The sequence below is a fragment of the Equus asinus genome, chromosome 27 (assembly GCF_041296235.1).
Source record: "Equus asinus isolate D_3611 breed Donkey chromosome 27, EquAss-T2T_v2, whole genome shotgun sequence".
In the NCBI taxonomy this organism is placed as follows: Eukaryota; Metazoa; Chordata; class Mammalia; order Perissodactyla; family Equidae; genus Equus; species Equus asinus.
In genome coordinates, this window is record NC_091816.1 from 17,236,504 (window position 1) to 17,253,608 (window position 17,105).

The following is a 17,105-nucleotide window of genomic DNA, read 5'->3' on the forward strand; positions in this document are numbered from 1 at the left end:
AAATTTGAAAAGAATATATCATTTTGTGCTATATAATTAGCAATAATAAAAGCAATAATCCTCATTGCTAGTGAAGTTTTGCTGAAATAGCATTTCCATATACAACTGATGAAAATGTACACTGTACATCACCTTTGGTATATAATTTTGCAATGTGTATCAAAAATATTTAAATCGTTCATTGTCTTGGCCCAGTATTCTAATTTCTAGGGGAAATCTCTTTATCAATGAAGAGTCTTTACAGAATTATTTATTAGAACTAAAAGTGAGAAAACAAATATAATGTCTGATAATATGCAAATGGCTAAGTAATCAAAATTTATTCCATTTGATAAGCTAAAATCATTTAAAGTAATGATAATAGCTATACTAACACTGGAAAATGATTATGTCGTAGTTGAAAAATAAGATAGATATCATATACACTATGATCATCATTATTGTTATAACCAAAACTGTCTCTGAGTAGTAGATATGGATATTTCTTTCATTCTAATATTCTGCACTTCCTATAGATTAATTCGTTAATTGGAACAAATCATGTGGTTATAAAATCTTTTAATTCTAACACCACATTCTGCATTATTTCTTTTAGTTTGGCAGAGACTGCTTCTCTTTGAGTTAAAGAGTTTGAGATCCAATTCCTTCAGACACTGACCATCACACCCACGTCAGGTGTGTGCTGACCAGCACTGGGAGGCCCCATTCGCCTCATCATGACATGAGTGCTGCTCTGAAGTTATCCTGTGAGCTAGGTGGCCAGCTATTAAGTAGTTTTCTTAAAAAAAAACCAAACTAGTTTACAGGTAAAACATTTTTTGACAACCTGAAATTCATATTTCGCTGTAAGTTCTCTATTTAAAACTTTTTACCCAACAAACAATTCTGGAGTTTCCCAAACCATCACCACCCCCAATCCTATCCCCAGTTTTTATTTTTCTATACTGCCAATTATATAGCTCAAGGCAAATGTTCTGTGTTTAAATAATCCTGCACATAAGCAGCAGCCTTTGCAGCTCACAGCAACCCAGGAGAATATTATGTGCATATTACTCTGCGGTTTTGATCCAACCTTCAGTAACCCCCGTGAAGCAATAGTAATAGGTTCCAATGAACAGTCCTGAACCACAGGCAAATTAGACGTCTTCAGGACTTTCTGTTTAAAAAATTAGGCAATAATAAACTCATGGTCTGCTATGCATTACGATAATGTAGAAGGCTTACCTAAATCAATTCTAGCCACTCTGTTAGAATGCAAAGCACAGCTTCAGCTCATTATTTTCCAAAATAGAAGTGAGAAGATAGGATGTAAATAATGATGTAATCCATTTGAAAAAAATAATAAGGCAGTCTAGCAGGTGCTCAGGAGTATAAAGAACAGTTGCCAATAAATAGAAAGGAAACATTGCATTATTCCGGGATTTCATATACTTTGCTTTTTCAGCTATTGTCATAAAAATAGCAACTATGCATAGAAATACATAATCGGCATATTTGATCTATAATTTAACGTTATATTTTCTCTGAAATGTTATAACCATATAGTATATGGTTCCATGGTTATAACATACATGGATATAAACATATTTTCCTAAATATTAAGATGATTTCAGTATCTCTACAGACATACTAAACAATATCTTTTAAAAAATCCATCATTTGATTCCACATGCTGCTTTTGCTGTCAACTCTTTTTCTAGTTCCCTTTTATTGAAAAGAGATGTCTGTATTAAGTGTCTTCTTATAATCACAAATTCTATACTCACACCCTTCCAGTCAAGCTTCTATCCTCTCCACCATACTGATCAAAGGTAACAATCATTTCCAAGTTGTCAAATCCAATACTCACTTTTTGCCCTCACTTTACTTGGCCTGTCAGCATCTTCCAACAGAATCAACATTCCCTACTTTTTTAAGCACTTCCTCCTTGGGCTTCCAAGGTTTTCTCTTTCTCTCACTAACCACTTTTCCATTCTCCTTGCTTTCTTCTCATCTTTGTCCTTACCTTTAAAGCTTGGAGGTCTAAGATCTTGCTCCTAGAACTTTTATTTGCTGGACTCTCTTTGTCAAAGGTGATCTCAAGAAGATTCATGGCTTTAAATACCTTTGATAGGCTGATGGCAATCAAATATATACTTCCAGCTCTGACCTCTCAATCTTGAACTCTTGACTCTAATATTCATTTGACATCATAATTGAATCTCTAACAGGCATCACAATAGAAAATATCCAAAACAGAATTTTTGATCTATATCCTCACCATGTTCTTCTTATATTCTTTCCCATTTTAGAAAAAACAATAATACTCACACAATTGATTAAATTAAAAACCCTGAGAATCTCTTTCACTCCCAATATTTATCAGCAAGTCTGGAGCTATCTCCAAAATGTCTTTGAAACTATTCACTTTATCTTCACAGCTACCACCTTGCTCAAGCCATTATTCTCTCTTGCACTGACTCCTAAAATACCCTATAACTGACGCCCTGCTTCCACTCTTGTCTCCTTGTAATCCAATTTTCACATAGTTACCAATGCTAACTTATTAAAATGTAAATCAGCTATTTCTGTATTAAGATGGTTGACCACTTTTAATTTTGCTCTCTTTTTAAAAACTACATAAACTACATCAAATGAATTCTTTAAAAAAATGCATAAAGCACATATATGAGAGAGCAGCAAAGGAGAAACAGCAACAAAATTCTGGAAACTTGAAAGCAGGTAGATAGCGTGCCTGAGATAGTTGTTTCCTTATCTGGCAGGGGAGAAAGCTGAGGAACAACTCAATGTAGATGGAAGATTCCTCAAAAGGTCTGGGAATTGGCAGCTCCAGGAACCTTAGGAACTTGGTGTAAAGAGGATGCTGGATGAAGAGATGTGGGTGAAAGCTACTTGAGAAGCACTTAGATTACTAAACATCTGCACCTCTCCAAGCTCCCAGCTACTTCTATTTCACGTTGGCAGAATCCTGGAGATTTTCTCTTTGGAGAAGCTAAAATAGAGGGTCTCTGGACTGGGGGACTGAGATATCACATCAAAACATGAGAAATAAGGACACATGCTAAAGGAATGCAATATTCTAAAACCTTCAGCTTGGTTCACCCACTTGGCTTCTAGAATGGTGCCAGCCATATTTCATCCTCCAGGGAAAAGACTGAAATACTGTCCTTTGGGAAATCTGACCATTCCAGGAAAGAAGAACACAAAGTAATAGAGACTATATTTTCCCAATAAATAGCCCACCAAGGTCATCTTCAGAGAAGCTCAAAATCAACATATCCAACTCATGTGATTTTAGATTTATTTCAGATTTTGAGTTTTCCACTCAATCATGACTAGATAACAACAACAAAAAATTATCTAATACCAAGGGAAAGTTAATGTGGAAGATAAAGAACAATGCATACAAACAGAACCAAAGAAAACAACAACACAACCACAACAAAAACCTAGTGGGCAACAAAGAATGTGCAGGAGGAAGAAATTTTTAAAAAGAATTCTATCATGATTATTGAGAGAAAGAGAGAGAGAGAAGGAAGCTACAAAAGAAAAGACAAAAGGAGCTATTGGAAATAAATATGCTACAAAATGAAAACTTAATAGAAACGGAAAATGAACTGAGAAAATTTCTCGGAATTTACAATAAATATCTTCAAAGAAACGCAAAATATAAGAAAAATACGCAAGATTAGAGGACAAGCCCAGGAGGTTCGGCTTCTAGATAAAAGCACAGTCATGCTCCGCATAACAACATTTAAGTCAACGAGGGACCACATACAACAGTGGTCCCATAAGATTAGTAGCACATAGCCTAAATGTAGAGGAGACCGTACCATCCAGGTTTGTGTAAGTACACTCTGTGATATGTGCACAATGATGAAATCGCCTAAGGAAACATTTCTCAGAATATATCCCAGTCATTAAGTGACATGACTGTAGTTCAATAAAGAGAAATTTAGAAAATATAGATCGGACTGTCATCATCAAAATATTTCACGAAGTTTCCCATGACTGAAAGATATGAGATCCAGATTGAGAGGTTCCAAAAATCCCCAGTAAATGGTATGAAAACAAAGTCATAGAAATTCACATCATTGTGAATTTTCAGAACACTGGGAATAAGGAGAATAGCATAAGAATATCATAGGAGAATGGAATTGATCACATCTAAAAGATCAGCAATGAAATGGCTTCAACTTTCTCAATAGTAACACTGGCACCTAGACAATACTAGAGAAATGCCTTAAAAATTCTAAAAGAAAATTATTTTCAATGAAGAATTCTATATCCAGTTAACTATTAACCAAGATAAGGAACAGGATATTCTCATTTTTAGCCAAAGTGTCTTTCAAATGCCCCTGATAGAGAGTTTAAGGGAGAATTTGGTTTACAAAAATGAAGAAATAAACAAAGAAAGAATTATTCAACAGATTTGAGAAATAGGAGATGCAGCACAGAATAAAGGTACATAGAAGTCCCCCAAATCAGGATGCACAATGAATTCTTAAGCAAAGTGTTGATTCGAATGGGATACAAGAGAATGATATAGCTATTCCTTAAACATTTTATTGACAAAGTGTACATATCTACATTTATTCACACTGAAAATTATTTTGATGCATAACTAAGAATATACATTAAATAGGGAAAAATTGATTGGAAGCCCAGGTAGTATTTCTTGCATAAACCACACTCACTTATAATTTTTAGCTTCAATTTCTTCTGAGAGAATTCATTTTTTTTTTTTTGGAGTACCAATTTCTTCTGAAAGAACAACTTAAGTAAAGATTTTTTTCCCAATATTTTATAGTTGTCTCACAATTTGCTTAGATATTTGCCATTATGGAATAATTTCAAAGCATTCGACTTTCGTAAAAAATTTATTTATGTGTACATACAAATATTGTATTGTCTTATGATTTAATGGAAATAACATAAATTGGCAGATCACTTTGTGAATAAATAAAACTCTTAGTAAACCCACAATTTAGTTATGCAGACATAAGAGAAATAAAAGAATTATTAGTCATGAATACGTGTTGTTCCAAGGACATCAGTCAATACATTTTTTTTTAAAGATTTTATTTTTTTCCTTTTTCTCCCCAAAGCCCCCCAGTACATATTTGTATATTCTTAGTTTTTGGTCCTTCTAGTTGTGGTATGTGGGACACCACCTCAGCATGGCTTGATGAGCAGTGCCATGTCCACGCCCAGGATTTGAACTGATTTGGGCCACCTGCAGCGGAGCGCGCGAACTTAACCACTCGGCCATGGGGCCAGCCCCTCAATACATTTTTTATTAGAAGGTAGAGACCATTCAGGCAGTGTGATAATTAGAGGTTAATTAAGAGAACTCACCCTGCTGTGTATCTGTGCAGTGTTAATGAAATTCTGTATAAAATTTTCAGTACAATGTCCAGTACATTTTAAGAAACAAATAAGTGTTATCTCTGCTTTCAAGATTTACCATAATATTCTTGGTTGGTCATTTTACTTTTAGAAAACTCTCTTTATGATGTACAGAAATCTCTTTTAAAACTCCTACTCAGTTGATTTAAAAACTCTTTTTGAGACTATAAAGTATACGAATCCTTTTCTAAGAGGAGACCTCTTTAGGTATTGGAAGACAATAATCCTCTCCTGTAAGTTAACACTTCTCTTATTCTAGGATTAGTATTCTTGTGTTCTAAAACTAGTTATCATAAGTGTGCTTCCCACAGGCTTTAATTTTATAGATGCTCTCCTCTGGAGGTACACTAATTTGTCAATGCTCTCATTACCCAAAAATATAATTTACAGAAGTAACACACACAAATAAAGTGTATGGAGATGCTCATTAACACTGTTATTTCTGTAAGCAAGAGAGTAACAGATTGGAAATAATCTTAATACCAAACACTGTGTAAAGGGTTCAGCATCTATGTTCTATTAACTTGGTAGAGTGCTTCCCACCACTAAAATCACTAAATTATGACATACGTGTGATGACATTAAAAAAAGTGCTTAAATGGGGGCCAGCCCTGTGGCCAAGTGGTTAAGTTCACATGCTCTGCTTCGGTGGCCCAGGGTTTCGCTGGTTCAGATCCTGGGCATGGACCTGGCAACACTCATCAAGCCATGCTGAGGCTGTGACCCACATTGCAGAGCCAGAAGGACCTACAACTAGAATAGACAACTATGTACTGAGGGGTTTTGGGGAGAAGACGAAGAAGGAAAAAAAAAAAGAAGATTGGCAACAGATTTTAGCTCAGGTGCCAATCTTTAAGGAAAAAAAAAGTCCCTAAATATTTTAAGTGAAAAAGAAGAGTATGAGATAAAATCTACGCTATGATTATATTATCTTCATAATGTTTGTTAGATTAGATTACACAAATTCATCATAAGAAAATATGTATATATAATCTGTCTGAAAATTCTGTCCATTACAAAGTAAAAAATTGTTACTTTTTGAACAATGACATTATTAAGATCATCTGAATCTTGCAATTAAAATACAGGAATAAAAATGCTTTTAAATATGTTACCTGTTTACTTTCAAAAAGCCCTTATTAGATATAAGTCTAACATCTATCCACATATTTTAAATCTCGTGTTATATTTAAGATGGTTGTCATAACAAAATAGTGGCTTCTGAAAAATCAAAACAATTACTCCATCTTCTTGATCTCAAAGGTAGCATTAGTAAGCATACCAAATTATCTTTGATGGAAACACTGAATTTTTTAAGAAGCAATCACATTTTTTCATAAATTAAAAATACATTTTATTGATAAAAAGTGTTGATAGTAGAAAGAAAAAACTAGCAATTAAGACATTGATTTCATGAAGATATTAAGAAGTGTGTCAATCTATTTTGCTAAACAGAATATAAACCCAACAAAACAATATATTTATGTTTTAACAAATACTTCCTACTTGACATGCCCCCTAATAATACTTGGCTATTCTTAGGGATCAGACATTGTTTGATGAATGGAAAAATGCAAATCCATTTACTCCTGTATCATGGTATTTTAAAACAGCATTTGGGGGCTTAATGAGATGACACTTTAATAACATTTCTAAACTTTTGATTTTGATAGTTACATACTCTTTAGCAGAAAGTTGGATTCATTTTGTAAAAATAGACCCTCCAAATCAGGATTGGCTTTAACAAAAAGACAAGGCGTGAGAAGTTGCTTTCCAGGAGGTCTCTTGTTTTCCTTTCATACCTGATAGGAATCCATTTGCTACTTGTAACAGAACCGCAGTTACCTCTCATCAAAGACAGATCCAGAATTAACCAGTCCAGCACTAGCATGGAGACGTTGCGGTCATTAGGGACTCAAAATCCTCTATCCTTGTAATCCATAATCCTTAACATTTGGCTTCTATACTCAAGGCCACCTTTGCCCTAAGAAGCAAATAAAAAGAGCAGTCATCACCTCCATTCCAGGTAGGTTGGATAAGGAGAAAGAGACAAAAGCAAAAAAAAAAAAAAATTGTGTAGACTTTCCAGCTAAATCAGCTCCTTTGAAACAACCTTCTCTGAAGTCTCACACACTTCTGCTTACTCCTCATTAGCCTGAAGTTAGCCACATGAGCACACCCAGACCCAAGCTGGCAAACAGTCATTTAGCTGAGCTCATGTTTCTTTTACTAGAGAAGAAGGGAAATGGATGTTGGGCATGCAACGAGCAGCCTCTGACACGTACTCTTTGATTCTCATTATTCTTCTCTTCCCAGAAACTTCGGAGTGATTTCTAATATCCTAGTACAAAGTCCTACTCTGACCTTCCCTCCTCAACAGTGATACAAAGCTTAGACCACCACTTTCTACGATCCACACATCTTTGTCCCCAACCAATAAAAGTTGATTGTCCAGGGTCCATTCCTTTAGGTGAGTGATTTGAATTAGTTGTTACTGGAAAGCTATTTTAGACCAATTAATTTACCTACGATGTTAATAAAGAACACGAAATTACTATCCCTTAGGGGTTTTCATTTCAGAGGAAACTTCAAAAGATGTTGAAATATTGTGCTAACACAATAGAATGAATCTGTAGACATGGAAAGCCAAGTACTGTAGCAATTGGAGATGATACTTGAGGCAAAAGACTATTTCATTGATCTCCAGATCCTCATACTTTTTGATAACACTCCCGGTGGTTCTGCAATGCTAGATCGAGTGGTTAAGTTATATAAACAGACGCATGTGAGGAAAAAGAAAAAAGAAATATTAAAAAAAATTCACGAATCGGGGCTGGCCCCGTGGCCGAGTGGTTGGGTTCACCCGCTCCGCTGCGGGTGGCCCAGTGTTTCGTTGGTTCAAATCCTGGGCGCGGACATGGCGCTGCTCGTCGGACCACGCTGAGGCGGCGTCTCACATGCCACAGCTAGAAGGACCCACAACAGGGAATGTGCAACTATGTACCAGGGGGCTTTGGGGAGAAAAAGGAAAAAGTAAAAAAAATCTTTAAAAAAAAAAAAATTCACGAATCTTCAAAACGAAAAAAGTGGGCTATTTGTGAACTACTGTTTTCTTATAGGCTAGCTATTCCAAAACTGTTACGTGTCTTACGGATAAGAAATGCTCTTCAGGATTGAATCTCATTATTGAGTCAGCGTTTATATTTTTCAAGACATAAATTTTACATTCTCTCTTATTTTCTTCATAGGCACACTATAAACTTTAGATAATGATTTAGAAATACATGATTGTATCATACGTGCTTAGAAACCTCAGGTGCATGAATCTTAAACTTCAAAATGACATTAAAATATCTATTGCTTTAGTGTGTCTAAATTACTTGTGATACTTCATGTGTCCTACTTGATACTGCAAACAGAGCAGAAAAGGAATAGGGTAGGGATTAATTCTAGTCCATACGTTTATGGGTGGCACATATAAAGACAGAAAAGGGAATTTTTCTGTTTTACATCACTATGAGTTTCATTAGTGATTCTGTTCCTTATTTAAAAATTCTAAACACAGAGGTGGAAGGCTGGTCTCGTTCATATACCAAACAAGCAAATAAACACATCAACTAAACAAAAAGATAGCCAGGATGGCCCTATCCTCTGCTCTTCTTAGTATACTAAACACCAATGGACATCAAAAACAAAGGAAACCAGGTCCAAATACTAGATCTGACTTTTTAAAGGTAATTCTAATTCTACTTATGAATGTCTCTGTATGGAATTGAATGACTGATAGGTAAGAAAGTAAGAGAAGAAAAAAGTGATCATTCTCTGCAGCCAATCTTCAAAAGACCTATGAATACTGAATAATGGAGAACTTAGTTGTGTGGGTACAAGTGCATGCATGAACTCAGTATATTAAAACAGAGATGATAAGTAATTATGTGGGCTGGCCATTCCATCATTGAATATATAAATACAGTTGTGACATTTCAATGATTATTTGAATATACAACCTTATTTGTTTCCTAAGGAAACACAATGAATTGTTTTATATGAGGAACAATTTCTGTGAAATGTGGTAAAACGGCATACAGTACTTATTTTAGGACAATGACAAAGCAAATAAATTTGGCAGATTGGTGTTAAGCACTAAATGATGCAACAATAACTTCCCTGTTAAGACTGAAATGCTTAAACTCCAAATGTAAAAGTACAGCTAGATAAAAAATGGTGATTTTCACACCTTTTGTTTCTAGAGAGAAAAAAGATGATGAGAGAAATGGCCAAGATACAAACAGACAGAAGATCAGGGAGACATCATACAGAATAGCAAAAATAAATACCAGGAAAAATTCTTGAACTGTATTTGGAAATAATGAAAATCAGGGAGAGGCTAAAGGGTAGAGAACCATTGATAGCAGAATGAAGATGATGTGGTCAGCAAATTAAGAATTGACTGAAATGGTTCACTGACAAAAAATCAAAATGCTGAGATAGGGGAAGAGAGTGCTGAATTTTTATGTATTCTGATAATACAGAAGAGGAAGCTTATGATGGCAAACTAAAACACGGGGAATCTTGGCAAGTTGTACATCCAAGTGAGGATCTGACAGACTGGAAACCAAATCCCAACCAAAGCACATCAATCGTGGTCCAAATCTGAGAGCAGTGCTGTCCTCTAGCAGTGGACATCAATTCTAGGCAGAGCCAGTTTTGAGAATTTGGAGAAGAAATTATTAAAGTGAATGATGTTGGAACAGGAACAAATCATCCCCCAAGAGAAAAAAGAATTTTGGAAATAATGAGCTGGTTATGCATGTTCTAGTGAGAAGGTTGAAGATTGAGTTAAAGTTAACCTCTGGCATCAGTATTCTGGAAAGACATGAAGAAGACCCTGGATCTTGCTATCCACTGCCCCTCCCCATGCTTCACAAAGAGGAAAAAAAAAGGCAAATGTATAACCTGCTTTGCTGTTAGTGCCATGGAGTCGATTGTGACTCCTAGCAACCCTGTTTACAGCAGAGTGGAACCCTGCCCAGTCTTTTTGCACCATCCTCTCACCTTCTGGTGCCGTATCAGACAACACTCCACTGCTATCCGTAGGGTTTTCATAGCCAAGTCTTTTTGGAAATGGGTGGCCAGGCCTTTCTGCCCAGCCCATCTAGTCTGGAAGCTCCCCTGAAACCTGTCCACTACGGGTGACCCTGCTGATAGTGGAAATCCCAGTGGCATAGCTTTCAGCATCATGGCAACATGTGGCCACCAAAGTATGACAATCGACAGATAGAGGGTGTAGTTCCCTGACCGAGAAACAAACCCAGGCCACAGTGGTGACAGCACTGAATCTTAACCACTAGACCACTAAGGCTAGCTCAATGAGTAAATCACTAAGCTGGAATACCTCAGCTGTGACTATATAGAAACAGGCAGGCTTGACAAAATAAAGAATACCAACAGCTATCTGAATAGGCATAGTGTTGTAGTGACATCACTTTTTAATTTAACAGTTTAAAAAACAATTTTAAACAGGGGGACCTAGTCAATACCCACACCCAGGCTACATTCCCATGGAGGTATCTACATTTTATGAGCCCCCTTAAATAGGCAAAGAAATAAGTAGGCCAAGGATTCAAAACCACCATTTTATTAAAACCATTGAACTGTTTTAGATTTCTAGAATTTTAGATCATTTGCTGGAATCTTTTCTATAAATAAGATAGTCTGTGTTTTATACATATATATTTCCACCATCAATGCTACCCTCCCCAGGAAAGGCACGTACAAACATTGATTCTTGAGACTAGTATATTTTAGTGTGTTTTAGCATTTGTCAATTTCGGGGGCTTCTTGTATAACATATATAATAATGTGAGTTATTTTTAGAAAATCTGAAATAATTACCCTTGAAAGAATAAACTAGTTAGAAAGAATAAATGCATAAAAGAAAAGTTCATAATGAATATAGGATGTGTCAGGCTCAAGATGAAATGAAAAATTATAATACGCTAGCACCAAACGATTCTTTAACCAATGCTGAACATATTGATAGAAGGATACTAAATAGAAGTTTTGTGTCAAAAACACAGTTACCTGAAGACAAATCTAGGAGACCAATAAACAAATAAATAAATTAGAGAGAGAGAGGGAGAGAGAAAGAGAGAGAGAGAATATGTCAAAGAGGCCATTTTCTGTGATAATAAAAATTACCAGTCCTCAGTTTCTTTTTTTAAGCAAAAAAAGTTTAGACAATATGTCCATGGTTGCCGTCAAATTATAACATGATTTTGAGGCAGAGGAGAGCAGAAAATAAATATAAGACCTCAATTCCCCGCAGCTTAAACTGAACAGCTTTACCACTATTAAGAAAATTCATGCACCTAAAATTTAAATCTGAAAATGAAAATTCAGGTTAAAATAAGTGACTGCCTCACACATGAGGAAGGATCTCTCACTACGTTTTCACTAGTTAAAAGGCTAACATTTGAGAAGGTGTTTATAATTGATTTCATGAAGTATTTAGACGTTCATAATCTCTCTATTTTCCTGTGGTTGGTTGATTTGTTAGTTTTAAGGAACTCATGTAGATATAGAAATAGATATAGATATATAGACATAGGTATATGAGTATGTGTTTCATATATCTATGTCTACATATCTATATCTATATATACACATATGAAATAGTTGACATACAAATCAAGACAAGCTTATCTTTTAGATCGGTTTTAACAGACCCTTGTATAATTTTAGAAAAAAATTATAGAATTTTATTGGTGAAAGTATAAAAGTAATGGCAAGAAAATTTCAGAAATAGTCAGTAAAAATGAGTTCATATCATCACGGCATGTTGCATGGGTAAGTACCAGTTAGTGTGAATCAGACATTGGCCTCTTTCAAAATAGTGTAAAATAAAGTAGGAATTTTAGTAAATTTAATAAATGTGAATTTTAAAACAAAATTTTCAGTTATCTATAATCAAAAGAGGAAGAAGTTGTAAATCACCTTTCTTTATTTTTTTGAGGATGATAGGCCCTGAGCTAACATCTGTTGCCAATCTTCCTCTGCTCATTTGAGGAAGATTGTTGCTGAGCTAACATCTGTGCCAATCTTCCTGCATTTTATGTGGGATGCAGCCATAGCATGGCTTGACAAGTGGTGCTAGGTCCCTGCTCGGATCTGAACTTGCAAACCCCGGGTTGCCAAAGCGGAATGTTCGGACTTAACCACTACACCACAGGCCCAGCTCCCAGAATTAACTTTTACTTAAATTTTATGTGCTGTTCTAAAGCAAGGTACTGCTATAAATAATTGAAGTGATGATAAAGACCATATTTCTTTCATATTAATATTTCTTAAAAATGAATGCATCAATGTGCATATTTAGCTGATATTTTAACAAACCAAAATTTTCAATGCACTAAGACCACGTTATCATACTTAAAAATGTAAGGATGTCAAGAAGGAAATTGATGTTTCAAGGTTAGGTACAGCAGGGACAAAAAAAAACAACTTTGCTTTGAAACTTTTATTCAGTATTAAACAGAGAGATCCTAGGTGTCTAAGATTTTTAAAAATATATTCTTGAACAATATTAATTCATCTGTATAAGGAGCCAGCTAGAATCAGCATGGGACAGCCAATAGGGTACAGTTTTCTGGTTCAGTAACTTCCCATTTGTATCTTGAAATCAGCTATACTGAAGGTTTTTACATCACAGAAATTGGCAAACACTACAAATCAGGGCTTTGTTGGTTGGTTGGTTTATTTATTTATTTGGCCTGTTATGAAACATTTACTAACACATCACTGACTTCAGTACAAAATATTTTATGGTTTTTTTGCATAACTTGCAGAATCAAACCTGCTTAAAATCTGTCATTAATTTCCACCACTTGGAGAAATTTGAAGCGAAATGTGGGCAGTTTATAGATATTGTAAACGACTAAACTGTGACATAAAAGTTTCCTAATGCTTCCTTTTTAAATTTCTAGATTAGGTTAATTAGAGAATCCTGAAATAGAAAACCAATCTTAATTTTTTTTTTTTTAAACTGGCGGCACTTTCTGTAAATAGAATAGAGAAAGAAATTGGAATCTAACGTTAATAGAATAATTTGTCTAAGCATAAACTTAGATTTCAATTTTTTGTGTTCATTAAAATGAGTTCAGTGTTCCAATTAGTGTCTTTGTAATACATAAACACAATGAATTGAAACTTATAAGAAAAACTTATTCCAATAAAATTTCACTTATATATCTATTTATATATAACAAATCACATTAAAGTCTTCATTTGAACAAAGGAGTTATCTTGCTTAAATAAGTTTGAAAAGCATTGGTCTAGTCCAATTGCCTTGATTACAGATTAAACATAAAACACACAGAAACAAAACACTGGAGGCCAGAGATACGAAGTGACTTGCCTACAGCAATATACTCACAGATGGCCACTGCATCTTTTTCTTTTCCCTGCACCACACTCAGGCTTCATACTTTGTTCTTCTTAGAGTAGATGGACAGAACAGGACAAACTTTTGCTTGAATAAATCTTTTTTGTCACATAAATTGCATAGAAGAAGTTAGAGTAAAGCAACTGAAGTCACCCATTGTGTGCTCCTTCCCAAGGCATGGCTCCCTGACAGTTAGCAGTATTGCCCATGATCACAATGAAGAAATTACAGATTTGAGAAACCACATGCGAAACTATTCACTTGAGTCCTTTTCAAAGCTGCCATCTTAATTCTCTTTCAGATGAAATAGAACCTTGGAAAAAGGAATGTTTTTAGTAGAACCACAAAGATGGCAGCACTTGTCTTTCACTTAAATATAAGCTTTAGGTTTTAAAGTAATTATAACTCTTTCCTCCTTCCAGTCATGGAATGATTCTAGTAGAAAGCAGGAGGAGAGGCTGTAGTGAGATCCATATTCAAATACGAGGGTGGCTTCCTCTTATTATTTATTTTTATTTTACTTTACTCCAAAAGGACTCGAGGTGGATACTCTTGTCTTTAGGTTGTGCATTCCTGGGTTAATGAGTTAACTTTTCTGAGCTGTAGTCCTCGTCTGTACCAGGATGGTGATGCCATGGCTTCAGGAATAGTTACGAGGATAAGTTGAGACAGTGGTTACAGATGAAAAGGGGCCAGGTTTACAGATGGGATCAGTAAATATTACATTTCTTAGACTCAACTGAAATAGTACAAATTTTGAAAGCAATTTACAACATTTTTGGTGTGAAAAAATTTACTTTGAAAATAATTAGCTTTTTGGCCACACTGATTAACATTGAACTTTTAACCTGTGTCTGGAAAAGATAGGCACTGCCTTGATAAAAGTAATCGGAATATAAACAATTGCTAGCACATTTAAAATTCAAATGTCTGTGCATTGTTACACAAATCCTGCAGTTGCTTCAGACCTTTGAATACATTTATTATTGTGTAGTTGTTTGTCAGCAACGTAAAAGGGCAGCCTGGAATCTGACCCAGTGAAATGATTCAGGAAAGCAACTCATTTGAATGTTTAAGCTGCTCGAAAGCTCAGTTCATTTGAATTCTTCCTATAACTCAAGACTGCATATCTTGTTTTGATAATGTCATAACTTAAATGGCTTCCAAATACCATATAATATATACAGCACAAAACTATACAAGTGAGCTGAAATACCCTCTGATTTATGTGCTTTACAATTAATGAATAAGACGATTCTGGAGACAATTAGATACTTTCAATGACTATTCCACATTCACTTTCCTCTTCTATCTAACTTCTAGGAGATTTAACTTAGCAGTATTTTTATAGTTATCACTGATAGTCTCATTTATTTAACGTATGAGCTTCCACAATTATCAGGCATGCTTATTGAACTTTGAAAAGTGCATTGCATTTTGCAAAACCTCTGACACTACCACTCAGAGAACTCCTTTGAGGATATTCTCTAACATCCTTAAGTAACAGGTCAGACCTACATAGTTATATAACTCAAGAAATGTCTTCCCAGGGCCCCGAGTGCTATGTCTCTCTATATCTGAAGAGAACCTAAAATACATTAGGCTAATTGAAATGATAAATGTTCTTTAAGTCACAAAATGCAAAATATTTGAGGTATTTTGTTGGCTGTGGGAAACGGTGCGTTACAGATTTTCGGCGAGAACCATAACCAGCTGTCTGACGGCTCCAAGAGTTCAAACGTGATGAAGATTTGTTTTTAACACTGAGGACTTACTAGTCACCTGCAAGTTTCTTCTCTAATATACATTGCATTCACTTCATTCAAATTTCATTGGTCTCTTATATAATCTCTATTTTAAGAGTGAGGCACAGAATTCTGAGTCTTAATTCCCCCATTCCCCAGTGAGAGAGAAGAGAGAAAATGCAGGGAAAGTCATATGGAAGGCAGAGTGCGTAGGTTAACCCTTAATGGTCAGGGGTGCACACCCTCAAATTCTTAGGTGCACAATGCTTATTTGCTCATTTGGGGAAAATATATACTTATTTTCTTTAATAATAATGAAGTCAAGTAAGACTGAGTAAAAGGGAAAGCCTAGCATCATAACAAAAGGCTTTGTATTGAGAAAATCCTGCTCTGAAACTCCAGCTCCACATGCACTGAGTTTAGCCAAGTCCCTTCAACTTTTTGCATCACCATTAGCTCATCCATGATCTTAGGATAAGAATACTGAATACCCATAGGTAACGGAAAGGATAACTTGGTAATGCCTGTGGAGCTCCTAGCACAGTGTCCAGTACTTACAGGCTTCTATGAGATACACATTCAATACCTTGAGAGAGTATTAAGAACAGCACACAAAAGAAAGAATTTCACTTTGAGATTGAAATAGAGAGTTAAAAAAGAAACGGCTGGTGTTAACATCTCATATCTTGGAACACAGAAGATATATTTGCTTTATTTTTAAAAGTCTTAGTGGACCAGATGCCTTCCATCTCTGCAAGTGGTGAGCCTGAAGGGAGGGGAGTAGGAGAGGCTCAAACTCTAGAACGAGGGGCCATGACTGAGTTTCTCCTGTGCGTGGGAGCAAGTAGGAGAGGGAAGGGTAGAATCAGAGAGCTACATCACCACTTGCACATAACTGGAGGATGGAGAAACAGACGTGACTCTCCAGCTTGTAGTAAGTGAAACAGACCACCCCAGAGGTCCTCTGGGAGGCCCCCAAAATGCCCCAGAATGGAAGGCATTGGCTAGATCTGTATTGCAGCATCCTGTAATGAAAGAAATAATTGACCTGATACCTATCCTGTTCTCTGGCCCTATTAAGTACAGGATTCTTGTAAGAGTCCAGAAAACAGAGGGCACAAGCTGGGATTGTATTTCTTGTCAGCTCAGAAGATGGGAATTTTATATATATTTGTTTTTGGTTTACTCTGTCGTCCACTAATATTCACAGCCACTGCACACAGGCAGCACAGCGTCCTGAATATTCAGGAGGCAACAGGAAGACATTGTTCTCTGATAATGAAGAATAGAGGCTTCCAAAAGAGAAAAAAGAGAACTCCTGAGAAGAGGTCTGGTAGCTCTTATCAAAACATACCCAACCTCACCACTTTGCCCGGGCTAAGCCTATCATTCAATGCACACCTAAGTCCCTGTGTCCTTGCAGAGGTCAGTTAAACTTTCTTTTCCTTTTTATCTGAGCAAGGCATTGTGATTCTGAAAATATCATTCTTTTACCCAAAGCTATGAAT